This window comes from Haliotis rubra, unplaced genomic scaffold, assembly GCF_003918875.1.
Source record: "Haliotis rubra isolate DU_JTF1 unplaced genomic scaffold, ASM391887v1 Scf471, whole genome shotgun sequence".
In the NCBI taxonomy this organism is placed as follows: Eukaryota; Metazoa; Mollusca; class Gastropoda; order Lepetellida; family Haliotidae; genus Haliotis; species Haliotis rubra.
This window is the reverse complement of record NW_025767159.1, coordinates 475,732-490,058: the sequence shown is the minus strand read 5'-3', so window position 1 is coordinate 490,058 and position 14,327 is coordinate 475,732.

Genomic DNA, 14,327 nt, shown 5'->3' with positions numbered 1-14,327 from the left:
CTTCCGTCGTGACGTTGCAAAAGAAAACGTGATTCATCAGAAAACCAGATTCGCCTCCAGTTTTGTAAAGTCCGTATCCTTACGTTGTTGCACCACCTGAGTCGTCGGCGTCGATGTAGGGGCGTAGTACAGGTCCAACAACTGGTCTACAGGCACGTAAACCCGCTTCTTTCAGACGGTTCCTAATCGTTTGAGCTGACACTCTCCTCAAACCTGGTATTTGTGTGGCAGTCACGGTTGGTAGGGCATGCCGATTACGCAGGTGATGGACCCGGATGTACCGATCTTGAAGGGGTCGTGATTCTTGGCCTTCCACTTCTCGGGCGATCGTTGGTCAAATTGAAGTTGTTGTAGCGGCTCCAAAGTCGGGATATCGTTGTTTTGTGAACATTTAGGTGCCGTGCAACAGTTCCAAAACTTTCTCCGGCTTGAACACGACCAATGGCGATATTTCGGTCGGCAGCACTCAATTTTGGCATTTTCACACAGCTTTTCGGCGACAAATGAATGAATATAATACGGAAGCACATGGGCTTTTATACACCCCTACATTAACTGCCATTTTCATGATTTGCATGTGTTTTTTGTGCGAAGTCACCATGAGGGTCATTTCATGCGTTGTGACGGAATAAGCAATAAAATACACTTATGCGTACAAATGCAGTTGTTTGGATGGTAATCTTCATTAATTACGTGTATCATTTCAATACATTCGAATAAAATTTAGTTTGGAAGCAATAACTTCATTCAAACGAATTTTTCATATCTGAGGACAGGGGTTGCGTTTCTTTTTTGACAGAGTTTAGATATTGAGTAATAATGCGACACTAACATATGATATCACAAACAAACAGATAAGCAACTACCAGAATCCTGTCAAAATTAGAACCACTAGTTTCCATTATTGTGTGCGTACAGGAGAAAACCGCTTTGGAAAAAAAAAACATCCACGTGAATTAAGTCAAAGTTGTTGCCACGGTAAAGGAAAACAAATTTCCAATACTAAAACTCCCTAAACAGCAAAAGGCACTAGCGGAAAACCTGGGTGCCGTTGTACAAAGCTAAGGTGACCGTAACTCCCATACTTTAACACTGACTTAAGGTAGCCTTAGCGATAAGGTTGGTTTGAACAACAGCACCCTGGTCTCTAAGTGCATAAAGTTAGTTTCGGAAATATAGTTAGGAAAAAACACACACCACTATGAAGAAAGTCGAAACTGTTGCCAAGGAAAAGGGGGAAAAAATATAAATTCCCCAAATTGTAAATGACGCCACTTGTGTGTTTCGTTTTGAGAACTGTTACCTGTTACATTGCATAACACGATTCGGACACAAATGATTACGAATGCACTGACAGATAAGCTTATTACTATTATATAACAATATCCCGTATTTTTTACCGGACAGATAAGCTGATTACTATTATATAACAATATCCCGTATTATTTACCGGACAGATAAGCTGATTACTATTATATAAAAATATCCCGTATTATTTACCGGACAGATAAGCTGATTACTATTATATATTTACCGGACAGATAAGCTGATTACTATTATATAACAATATCCCGAATTATTTACCGGACAGATAAGCTTATTACTATTATATAACAATATCCCGTATTTTCTACCGGACAGATAAGCTGATTACTATTATATAACAATATCCGGTATTATTTACCGGACAGATAAGCTGATTACTATTATATAACAATGTCCGGTATTATTTACCGGACAAATAATAAAAAGTGGAAATACTTTTTCATCGCATGACATCTGAATTATATACTAATCACAGTTGTTAATGCGCGCCGTAGATTTTCTCGTCTCGCGACGCCACTTGCAGACAGGCTTTGCCGTCACTGTAGTAGTCAGGCTGTCGAAGACGAAGTCCATTTCTTAGTTAGCTGTCCTTATTATTCTGATCTTCGGCATGATTTGTTTAGAAAATCTAGTATCTTACACCCTAATATTGCTCAGTTATCAAACAATGAACAAAATACATTCCTGCTACAAACAGAAAATATTGTTGATCAACTGGCCGCTTTAGTTAGCCGTATGTATCGGAGTAAGCTATCATCCCAATACCTTTTTCTTCTTTTTTCCATATGTGTGACACTCCTTTATATTTTAATCTTATATTTTATACAGTTTATGCACATATTGTCTAGTGTGTCTCATTGGCCATCTGGCCTGGTGTTTGTAATTTTCTAAGTTCTTTCACCACTGCCATTTTTGACATGTACATTCACATGACACATAAATAAACTATGTGATCTGTCTGTCTGTCTGTCGTAAGAGGCGACTAATGGGATTGGGTGGTCAGGCTCTGTGACTTGGTTGTCACACGTCATCGTATCCCAATTGATTAGATCGATACTCATGTTGATCACGGGATTGTCTGGACCAGACTCGATTATTTACAGACCCCCGCCATATAGCTGGAATATTGCTGAGTGCAGCGTTAAACAACAAACAAACCTCTGAATCTAACAACAAGTCTATTACAGCAGAAGCATCCGCAAATGTCTTGCCACCAATTTCAACTGTCGCTCAGCTTGTCGTTCGTAGCGACATCATTATGTAGTTCTATAATTTCACGTAAAGGAAATGCAGGCAAGACATATGAATAATGGCCTGAAGAAAATATTATGAATTGTTAATGTTGAGACTGAATATGTGTATATTGCCAAACTGTTTATGGCAGTTGCTTCATCTGTGAAAATGGAACAGTTGTCAGGCAATCTGGATCCTGAATCTTCTTACAGTGGACCCATTTGGAAATATAGATTTGTACTTGGCACATGTGCTTTTAACTGAATATTTTTGTTGTTGATATCGTAGGTGATTTGTGTCAGGTTTCGTTAGTTTAGATAAGGTTACATCCAGTTTTGGTAGAACCAACTGCGGTTGAGGAGACGAAAACAGGCGGAAGTAGGCTATATATCAATCTGATAGTTTAAGACTGCTTTTGCAGGTATAAATTATAGAGCCATAATGTCCATGTGTCAATGTCGTTGGATGTAAACCCATAGCATCAAAGTAACCAGTTAGGCGTCAGTTTCTACAGCACAACCAAAAGTCCTTTTAGTATATAGTAATAATCAATCTAAACATAAAAAGGGTCTTACATTATTCCTATTACCAAGCCAGCTGTGTTTTACTGATTGGTAAAACAATAGCTGATGTCTCGTCAAAAGCAGCTCTCAACAAAGTACTGACACCACTACTGATCCCACACGCTGATACTAAACCTAGTTATCCAAACATAGTCGGACGAGAAAGAAGATATAACAGGTGTTGAGACAAGTATGGGTTTTACCATTTTGGGGCATGGCGGTCGAGATTTGAAGAGAGTCAAAATGCGACGATATCGTATGTCCACTGTACTGAAGAATAAACTGTGGCAAAACTAAAACTGTAAGATCAAAAGAACCGTTAAAATTACAGAAAGCTTTTTTTACACAAACATGGATGAGTTGTGTTAACTAAATTTTACAAAACAACTTTCAAAAGCTCGCAAAGTTCTCTTTTCATGGAAAAGTATGTCCTATTGGAATTCCTAAATACTTGTGAACTTAAAAAAAAATACATTTTCGGTGAAGACCAATCTTTCAGAGATAAATGGGCTATTCCTTTCTAGTTATTAAAGCATCTTGCATTCCCTCTCCACTTTCTTTCTCACTCACCTTGTACAACTTACATGTGCCTCATTCTCCTATGTGCACTCTCTTCGTTTATGGACACAGGTTGCATATTACGCATGCGCGTAGCAACAAAGCTAGTTTCATGTCTTGTCGCCCCTAAACACGTGGGCATGTAAAGACATTTATCTTACCTCACACATAAATGTTGTTTTCTGATTGGCTGGACCAATCAATGTACCCCGTTTACAAGCCAGTAACATTTCCTATGTTATCCTAAATTTCCTCTGGCACAGGCAGCTAGACAAAATGTCAAACACATAATACAAAAGGCCAGAGACCAGGATTGGCGCAATTTCTGCAGCAACCTAAGCTTCAAAACAAACTCCAGAAAAGTCTGGAAAAAAACCCAATGAGGGGTAAAAAACAACATATTCCAGTTACAAACAACAATAGAAACAAACAACAAAAAGCTGAAAACATCGCAAACCAATTTGCTTCAGTTAGCAGAACTGCAAATTACAGTCAACAATTTCAAAACAAATCTAAAAAAAAAACCAGCAGCCTACAACACACAAAACCCCCAAATACATCTAGCCTACAATAAACCTTTTACTGAAGTGGAACTTTACAACGTAATCAACCACAAAAGAGGTACTGTCCCAGGTCAAGACAATGCCAGCTATATCATGTTAATTTGGATAAACGGTCAAATACCAAAAGCCTGGAAACACTCCCTTATCATACCCATACAGAAACAAGGCCAAGACGTAAACAAAGCCGAATCATATCGGCCAATATCTCTAACATCTAACATATGTAAAACCATAGAGGGTATGGTTAACAACCGTCTCACACAATATCTTGAAACACAAAATCTATATAATACAACTCAATCAGGCTTTCGTAAAAATCGTATCACCATAGATCATCTAGCACAAATCCATAACTCAAACAGAACTGCACAAAATATAAAAATAAATAAAAAAAATAAAAAATACACACTTGCAGTCTTTTTGGATTTATCCAAGGCCTTTGATATGCTCTGGAGACCGGGTGTCATCCAAAAATTTCACAAAAAACGTTTAAAAGGGGCACTTCTAAACTTTGTATCAGCCTTTCTAACAGACAGAGGCTTTAAGGTCTCCACAGACCATCAAATCTCCCAAAACTATACCCTAGAAAATGGCACACCCCAGGGAAGCATCATCTCACCCACTCTCAATGTTATGGTTGATGATATATTCAACAAACCCAGTAAAAACATCCCAGTTTGCCGACGATGGAGCAATATGGGTTAATGAAAAAAATATACACAAAGCACAAAAACAAATTCAAGCTTCAACAAACAAATATTACCGCAATCAGTTACAGTAAAATTTCTAGGTCTAATCCTAGACCAGCACTTAACATGGAACAAACACATTCAATTCATACAAGAAAAATGCAAGTCAGATCTCAACATTATTAAATACCTATCACATAGTAAATGGGGTAGCAACAAACAAACATTACTACTACTATATATATCACTCATCAAATCTAAATTACTCTATGGCTACGAAATATTTCAAGATATGGCACAAACACATAAAAACAAAGTCAGTTCCATCGACTTCCAAACACTTAATGTATAACTGGAGCCTTACCAGGAACATCCCTCCAAGCATTATTGGTAGATGCAGGGGAACTGGACCTCACTCTCGAATGGGAAAGATGTGCAATGACATATGTAACTCGATCCCTTAAAACCCCCATTACAAACAAAACTGAAAACCACTATACATCTAACTTCTTTAAGTGGCATTTTAGAAGTTGGGAAGTACAATATAGAACACACCTTATGGATAACAACTTCTTTTATTCGTGAGTGTGACGTTTCGTTACATCCAGCATTTATATACTTCCCCCTTCTTCATGTTCCATTATGCTTGACAACGGTACCAGTTCTGTATTGAAACGTCGCACTCACGAATAAAAAGAAGTTATTATCCATAAAGTGTGTTCTATATTGCACATCTCTTAAAAATAAAAATAAAATCATGATAAATAAAGGCAATTACCCAAAACCTTTTGGACAAAACTACAAGAAATTAAACAACTTGATATATATACTACAGAATATAATTACAAACCAATATTACAAATCTCTTCCTCCAGTATTACTGCCAAAATCCTGGCCAACACAAAACTTACTGAACACAATATACTTACTAAATTCACAGTACAAGGATTCATACAACAAAATTACAATCCACAAGACATTCTTCACATCTCTACTGACGGATCCAAGGACTAAAATGGAAATACTGGTTTTGGTATCTACATACATCAAAAAAGCAGTAAACAATCCTATAATCTCCCAGCAACTCCAGTATCTTCACAGCAGAATTCACCCAGGCCTTGCAAACAACATCTGTCCAAACAAACACTGCTATCTGCATTTTTACGGATTCCTTAAGCTCCATACAAGCTCTCAAATTTACTTTGCAACAAAAAGACCAGATCTAATAAATAATATATACAGAAGAATACTATACCACCAAAAAAAAAGAAAAATCATGGTTTTTATTAATAAGAAGACTTTAATTAATCATATAACATAGTTACAGATTGATGGCAATGCTGTTCCCCGCTGTATCAACTAGATTACCAAGCAACTCTTCCATTTTTACAGCCAAAACAAATGGCATTTAACCGGTACTAGAATTCAGCAATACTGATCTCAATGTTTTCAGACTCACTATCCTGTGTGTAGAATATGAAAGTTGGTGTTGTATCAGCGACTGAATGTACATCTTTGAATAACATAATAATCCTTCAACCGGGAAGTAGGACATCGACCTTTGTTGCTAAGCAATGTTGGTATCAAGTCTTTCAATGAGTGAATGAGTTTAGCTTTACGCCGCACTCAGAAAAATATTCCAGGTATATGGCGGCGGTCTGTAAATAATCGAGTCTGGAAAGTCTTTCAATGGCATATAGATGAGACACACATAAATGGTGAAAAATTGTGTATGTCAGCTTCTGGAATATGAGGTTATACGGCATCAACATGGAGATGATGCACCAGTAGCAAGGTCCCTCGTATTCAAGAAGTTGATATCCATACATTTTCACCCTTTAATGTCGGTAGTCGGTAACAGAATGACTGATACTGCTACTAAAGTAGTACTCATCAAATTTGTGACAACACAATGAGAAAATCCTCGGTCAGCAGCCTTTATGATGATAGAATCAGTCAAGCATATCATGTCACGTGATCTACTTATAACATATATTATATAATTATATTAGCATTCATTCTAGCACGACTTTGTGGGATACTCGATTCAGTTTATTACTGACCACGATCGACCCTAAACCTAGATCAAAGGTCAGCACGATACATGGACCAGTGCACCTGCGTATGAATACCTAGCACTCTCTGGCAATGGTGTTTGTAATGAAACGTGTCGTCAGTATCGGTCAACGGCTGCATCTCGGTAACCCCTAAGTGTCTGGAGACGAATTCCATCTAAGAGCTGAATGGTTCGACGATGACCTACTAGTTTCAACTGATGTGAATCAAATTCATAACCAAGATAATACGGTACAGATACTGGCATGAGAAATAACAAAATTCGGTGTCAGTACGTTAATGCTTGGATAAGCTGATATTAAAACAATGTAATGTAGTTTCCATTTACAAAATTGAATAGAAACATTACATAAATAATATTTTCATAGATGATCAAGAAAGACATGAAACCGCTTCAGAGCGTTTCAAGGCAGTTAGCTAGACTGATCTTCAAACCAATGTTTTGGAGTACCGTACAATGCCGATTTGATAGGCAGCACAGAAAGTGCAGTACTCATACAGAAACTGTCATACCCAAGAACGGCAGTGAAAATCCTAACCTGTCGCTGTTGGTCCTCGACACAGCTTCATTAATGAACCTCTCCACATCTACAGTAAACGTGTCCCAGAGGTCTATACCAAACTGGTAACAGCAGTGTGGTGATCACGGGCGGGCCAATCAGTAATTTGCCGTAGGCGTAAAGTGGTTTGCATTTAATGGTACAAAACTAGTTTTCGGTGTTGTTAACTATGCAACTAGCATCATTATTTCCATTTGTTAGAAAAGGTGTTTCAGTATAAAAAACTGTAGATATTAAAAAGGCCCTATCATGATCACGCATTTGAGCTTTTGCGCACTAAAGTGTCCCAATTTCAAACACGTGTCAGCTTTAAATTACATTTACAGCTTGTTTAGCTTGACCTGATCAAGTGAATACTAATGAATTGCATGACCGTGTCACAACTGGTTGGATCCATTATTGTGAAGGGGTGCACCTGTGTCAGATGATTGGTGTAAACGAGTGAACTGATTGTTGTGCCCATGTTGAAAATTTGGAAAGTGACTACAGGGACAGAAATATTGCAGTTGAACATGAAATAGAAAACGTGATAATTGAACTGGATGTAGAGAGTGATAGCGAGAGTGAATCGGATTGAGAAAGTAACTGACGTCTGTAAGTTGTAAAGTTAGCAAACCAATCTAGATAGCATATTTATGACTGTATAAACAATTCAATTAAAACATGACATGATTGTTTTTCTTCAGAAGTGTTGTTTTCCGAGACAAATTCTGTAACGAATCCATGTATGTATGCTTCGCACGAACGCAACATTAATAACATCCTCTGAACCCCTTTTTAATGAAGATAACCCGATCTGCTGTTTGACCTCCCGGGTCATGCATATGTAGAGTAGCTCAGGTCAAGCTGAACAAGCTGTACCCTTCTTAAATCACAAGCGCTTTCCTACAGGAAACATATTGTGTCCTCAGTTGTTACGCCGGACAGGATCGTTAAATATATTTACCATACGTAATAAGTCATTAAATACTGATTATGAGTCTTTTGTTTAGGTATACCACTTGGACAAGCAGCAGGAGGTACTCCAGTTCCTGTACCTGCAGCAAGAAGCACTCCAGTTCCAGTACCTGCAACAGGAAGCACTCCAGTTCCTGTACCTGCAGCAGGAAGCACTCCAGTTTCTGTACCTGCAGCAGGAAGCACTCCAGTTCCAGTACCTGTAGCAGGAAGCAATCCAGTTCCAGTTCCTCCAGCAGGAAGCACTCCAGTTCCTGTACCTGCAGCAGGTAAGCACTCCAGTTCCAGTACCTGCAGCAGGAAGCACTCCAGTTCAAGTACCTGCAGCAGGAAGCACTCCAGTTCCAGTACCTGCAGCAGGAAGCACTCCAGAACCAGTTACAGTACCTGCAGCAGGAAGCACTCCAGTTCCAGTACCTGCAGCAGGAAGCACTCCAGTTTCTGTACCTGCAGCAGGAAGCACTCCAGTTTCTGTACCTGCAGCAGGCACTCCAGTTCCAGTACCTGCAGCCAGCACTCCAGTTTCTGCACCTGCAGCAGGAAGCACTCCAGTTACAGTACCTGCAGCAGGAAGCACTCCAGTTTTTGTACCTGCAGCAGGAAGCACTCCAGTTCCAGTACCTGGAGCAGGAAGCACTCCAGTTCCTGTACCTGCAGCAGGAAGCACTCCAGTTTCTGTACCTGCAGCAGGAAGCACTCCAGTTCCTGTACCTGCAGCAGGAAGCACTCCAGTTTCTGTACCTGCAGCAGGAAGCACTCCAGTTACTGTACCTGCAGCAGGAAGCACTCCAGTTCCAGTACCTGCAGCAGGAAGCACTCCAGTTCCAGTACCTGCAGCAGGAAGCACTCCAGTTCCAGTACCTGCAGCAGGAAGCACTCCAGTTCCAGTACCTGCAGCAGGAAGCACTCCAGTTCCTGTACCTGCAGCAAGAAGCACTCCAGTTCCTGTACCTGCAGCAGGAAGCACTCCAGTTCAGGAAGTACCTGCAGCAGGAAGCACTCCAGTTCCAGTACCTGCAGCAGGAAGCACTCCAGTTCCAGTACCTGCAGCAGGAAGCACTCCAGTTCCAGTACCTGCAGCAGGAAGCACTCCAGTTCCAGTACCTGCAGCAGGAAGCACTCCAGTTCCTGTACCTGCAGCAGGAACAGCAGGAAGCACTCCAGTTCACGTACCTGCAGCAGGAAGCACTCCAGTTCAAGTACCTGCAGCAGGAAGCACTCCAGTTCCAGTACCTGCAGCAGGAAGCACTCCAGTTCCAGTACCTGCAGCAGGAAGCACTCCAGTTACAGTACCTGCAGCAGGAAGTACTCCAGCAGCAGTACCTGCAGCAGGAAGCACTCCAGTTTCAGTACCTGCAGCAGGAAGCACTCCAGTTCCTGTACCTGCAGCAGGAAGCACTCCAGTTTCTGTACCTGCAGCAAGAAGCACTCCAGTTCCTGTACCTGCAGCAGGAAGCACTCCAGTTCCAGTACCTGCAGCAGGAAGCACTCCAGTTCCAGTACCTGCAGCAGGAAGCACTCCAGTTCCAGTACCTGCAGCAGGAAGCACTCCAGTTCCAGTACCTGCAGCAGGAAGCACTCCAGTTCCAGTACCTGCAGCAGGAAGCACTCCAGTTCCAGTACCTGCAGCAGGAAGCACTCCAGTTCCTGTACCTGCAGCAGTAAGCACTCCAGTTCCTGTACCTGCAGCAGGAAGCACTCCAGTTCACGTACCTGCAGCAGGAAGCACTCCAGTCCAAGTATCTGCAGCAGGAATCCACCTGGGAAGCACTCCAGTTCCAGTACCTGCAGCAGGACTCCAGCACCTGCAGTCCAGTTCCTGTACCTGCAACAGGAACCACTCCAGTTACAGTACTTGCATCAGGAAGCACTCCAGTTCACGTACCTGCAGCAGGAAGCACTCCAGTTCCAGTACCTGCAGCAGGAAGCACTCCAGTTTCTGTACCTGCAGCAAGAAGCACTCCAGTTCCAGTACCTGCAGCAGGAAGCACTCCAGTTTCTGTACCTGCAGCAGGAAGCACTCCAGTTCCAGTACCTGCAGCAGGAACCACTCCAGTTACAGTACTTGCAGCAGGAAGCACTCCAGTTTCTGTACCTGCAGCAGGAAGCACTCCAGTTCCTGTACCTGCAGCCTGCAGCAGCAAGAAGCACTCCAGTTACTGTACCTGCGGGCAGGAAGCACTCCAGTTCCAGTACCTGTAGCAGGAAGCACTCCAGTTCCAGTACCTGCAGCAGGAAGCACTCCAGTTTCTGTACCTGCAGCAGGAAGCACTCCAGTTCCAGTACCTGCAGCAGGGAAGCACTCCAGTTCCTGTAACTGCAGCCAGAAGTACTCCAGCAACAGTACCTGCAGCAGGAAGCACTGCAGTTTCTGTACCTGCAGCAAGAAGCACTCCAGTTCCAGTACCTACAGCAGGAAGCACTCAAGCTCCAGTACCTGCAGCAAAAGCACTCCAGTTCCAGTACCTGCAGCAGGAAGCACTCCAGTTCCAGTACCTGCAGCAGGAAGCACTCCAGTTCCAGTACCTGCAGCAGGAAGCACTCCAGTTCCTGTACCTGCAGCAGGAAGCACTCCAGTTCCTGTACCTGCAGGAGGAAGCACTCCAGTTCCAATACCTGCAGGAAGAAGCATTCCAGTTCCTGTACCTGCAGCAGGAAGCACTCCAGTTCCTGTACGTGGAGCCGGAAGCACTCATGTTCCTGTACCTGGAGCAGGAAGCAGTCCAGTTCCAGTGCCTACAGCCGGAAGCAATCCAGTTTCTGTACCTGCAGCAGGAAGCACTCCATTTGCTTTACCTGCAGCAGGAAGCACTCCAGTTTCTGTACCTGCAGCAGGAAGCACTCCAGTTTCTGTACCTGCAGCAGGAAGCACTCCAGTTTCAGTACTTGCAGCAGGTAGCACTCCAGTTTCTGTACCTGCAGCAGTAAGCACTCCAGTTCCAGTACCTGCAGCCGGAAGCACTCCAGTTTCTGTACCTGGAGCCGGAAGCTCTCCAGTTCCTGTACCTGGAGCCGGAAGCACTCCAGTTCCAGTACCTGCAGCAGGAAGCACTCCAGTTCCAGTACCTGCAGTAGGAAGCACTCCAGTTCCAGTACCTGCAGCAGGAAGCACTCCAGTTCCAGTACCTGCAGCCCGAAGCACTCCAGTTCCTGTACCTGGAGGAGGAAGCACTCCAGTTTCTGTACCTAAAGGCGGAAGCACTCCAGTTCCTGTACCTGGAGCCGGAAGCTCTCCAGTTTCTGTACCTGGAGCCGGAAGCTCTCCAGTTTCTGTACCTGCAGCAGGAAGCGCTCCAGTTGCTTTACCTGCAGCAGGAAGCACTCCAGTTTCTGTACCTGCAGCAGGAAGCATTCCAGTTTCTGTACCTGCAGCAGGAAGCACTCCAGTTTCTGTACCTGCATCAGGAAGCATTCCAGTTTCTGTACCTGCAGCAGGAAGCACACCAGTTTCTGTACCTACAACCCGAAGCACTCTAGTTCCTGTACGTGCAGCCGGAAACACTCAAGTTCCTGTATCTGCAGCAGGAAGCACTCCAGTTCCAGTACCTGCAGGAGGAAGTACTCTAGTTCCAGTACCTGCAGCAGGAAGTACCCCAGTTTCTGTACCTGCAGGAGGGAATACTACAAGTCCTCTATCAAGACATACTTCAGTTTCTTCTACAACTTCAAGACTAAGATATACCTCTGGACCTCAATCACTTATTGGAGTTACTCGTTCATCCTCAAGCAGTACAGCATCGGCAGCTGCACTTAAAACTTCGCTCGCTCACAGGACCGACGGCACGGCACGATTTACATCGTCAGATCTCACTACTACTGGCCACTCCTGGAGACCCGTTTCATCGTCACCTGCCATACCTTCAGGTGAGTACAGCATTTTAACTCACCTTACTAAAATTCAAGTGACCTCATGCTATGACCTGGCTCTCCGGAGCCGCTATTTCTGAGCAATTACTTGATAAATGAAGGAGAAACTTCGTGCGTGGTTCTGCTCAAGACATTCGAAAAAGCTTTTCAATAAGGCCACTATGTAAACATGTATGTTTCTCTTCGGATGACATGATTTATTCAATGTGAGTTTTGAGAAACAGTTTGAAATAATATAGAAAATATAATAATCAGAGATGCAACTTTGTGATACAAATAAGCTAATCTGGTGCATAATCCAAGTAACATTTGTTTTAAAGTGAGTACTTGAGTACTTATACATGTTGTCCCTTAAACGACTGACTGACTGAGTATGGTTTTACGCCGCTTTTAGCAATATTCCAGCAACATCACGGCGGCCCTTAAACGAGACTGATGGGGTTGTATTATGTCTAATTTGGGAAACATGCATGTTTTCGCTATATACATTACTTAGTCCGGATGAAACCGCCAACATATACACACTCATTTAATTCTTAACCGATAATATATCTTTACAACAAATCCTAGTCCAATAACTGGGCTACACGACATGGTAAAAATAACTCGGAACATCTTGCTCTGTTACACCAATTCTTGATTGTATTGAGCTAATGTTGTCCCAATACAGACTACATTTTACCCGCTCCACCTCCCCCATCCGTCTGACCCCACCAACAACAACAATCCCCCCCAAAAAAAACAAACAAAAAAACGAACAAAAAACCAACAACAAAAACTTAACACAATTACTGCTCAATAGCAGATTCAGAAAACTACCTTGAGTCGTGAATAAATATTTGCAGTAGCCGTCGAAGTTCCCACTATATGTCAAACTCCAGCGTAAAATGTATGTGTTTCCTCACATTAAAAACCAGTGATCGTATTGTTTCAGATTTGTGCCTTGGCTGTATTGTAATAGCCGGATTTGGTTTCAACCCATATCCCAGCGACTGCTCTAAATATGTGCAATGTGCGCCAAAAGCATCTGGTTGGACGGTTTTTCTGCGAGAATGTTCTCTGGGACAGTTTTGGAGCCAAGATGCTCTGACTTGTGCTCCAGCAGAAACTGTAACGTGCAGTTCAGGTTTGTATGGCATATTTCCATTTTATGTAAGCAGTTAGAAGTTCTCTATTTAGAGTCGAGATATTCTGAAAAGATATCGCCTTTCACAAAGGTTTCATGCTTCATGTCGTGGACAAATCGCAAAAGGTGATGACTGTTGCCTGCATTGATTCACTGTGGCTTTGAACTCATAACAATCCGTTGTAATTACCATTTTTGTAAGAGTCAGATGTCAGAGTCACATGAAATGTCTGGCAAGTGCAATTGAAATACTTGCGACGATTTGTGTGGAGTTCTTTTCACCACGAGGGGGAAGCCTCCTTAACCTGTGGTATGCAGGCACTCCGTCGTGGTATCAATGTCATCCATCCAAAATCTTTTAGTTTCCCCTACAAATGCAATAAAATATGATTTCAGTATCGGAAATATTTGTTGACACGACGCAGAGTTTCCGTAATCTATTTCAAGTGAAATTAATATTTGTCTTTAAAGAGTTTTAGTTTAACAATGAATCGGGACACGGGCATCACTTATACACTACAATTATTGAGCTGTGGCCTTCATGTACATGTATTATTCATTGAATATCACATTAAAGTCAGCAAGGGATTCAAGAAAAAATATTCAGTGACGTATATGTTTTAAATTGAAGAATGGTCATCCTAAGATGCATCATAGGCAATGAGTCAAGTCAGCAAGTGGAATACTTGACAAACGGGATATTATGGGGTCTGAAAGGAAACAGTAATAGCAATCATACAAGACAAAGTTATACGTAATATCACGTTGGTAGTAAAGTGTCTGCTGATGATTTATTGCTTCTTTTTGTT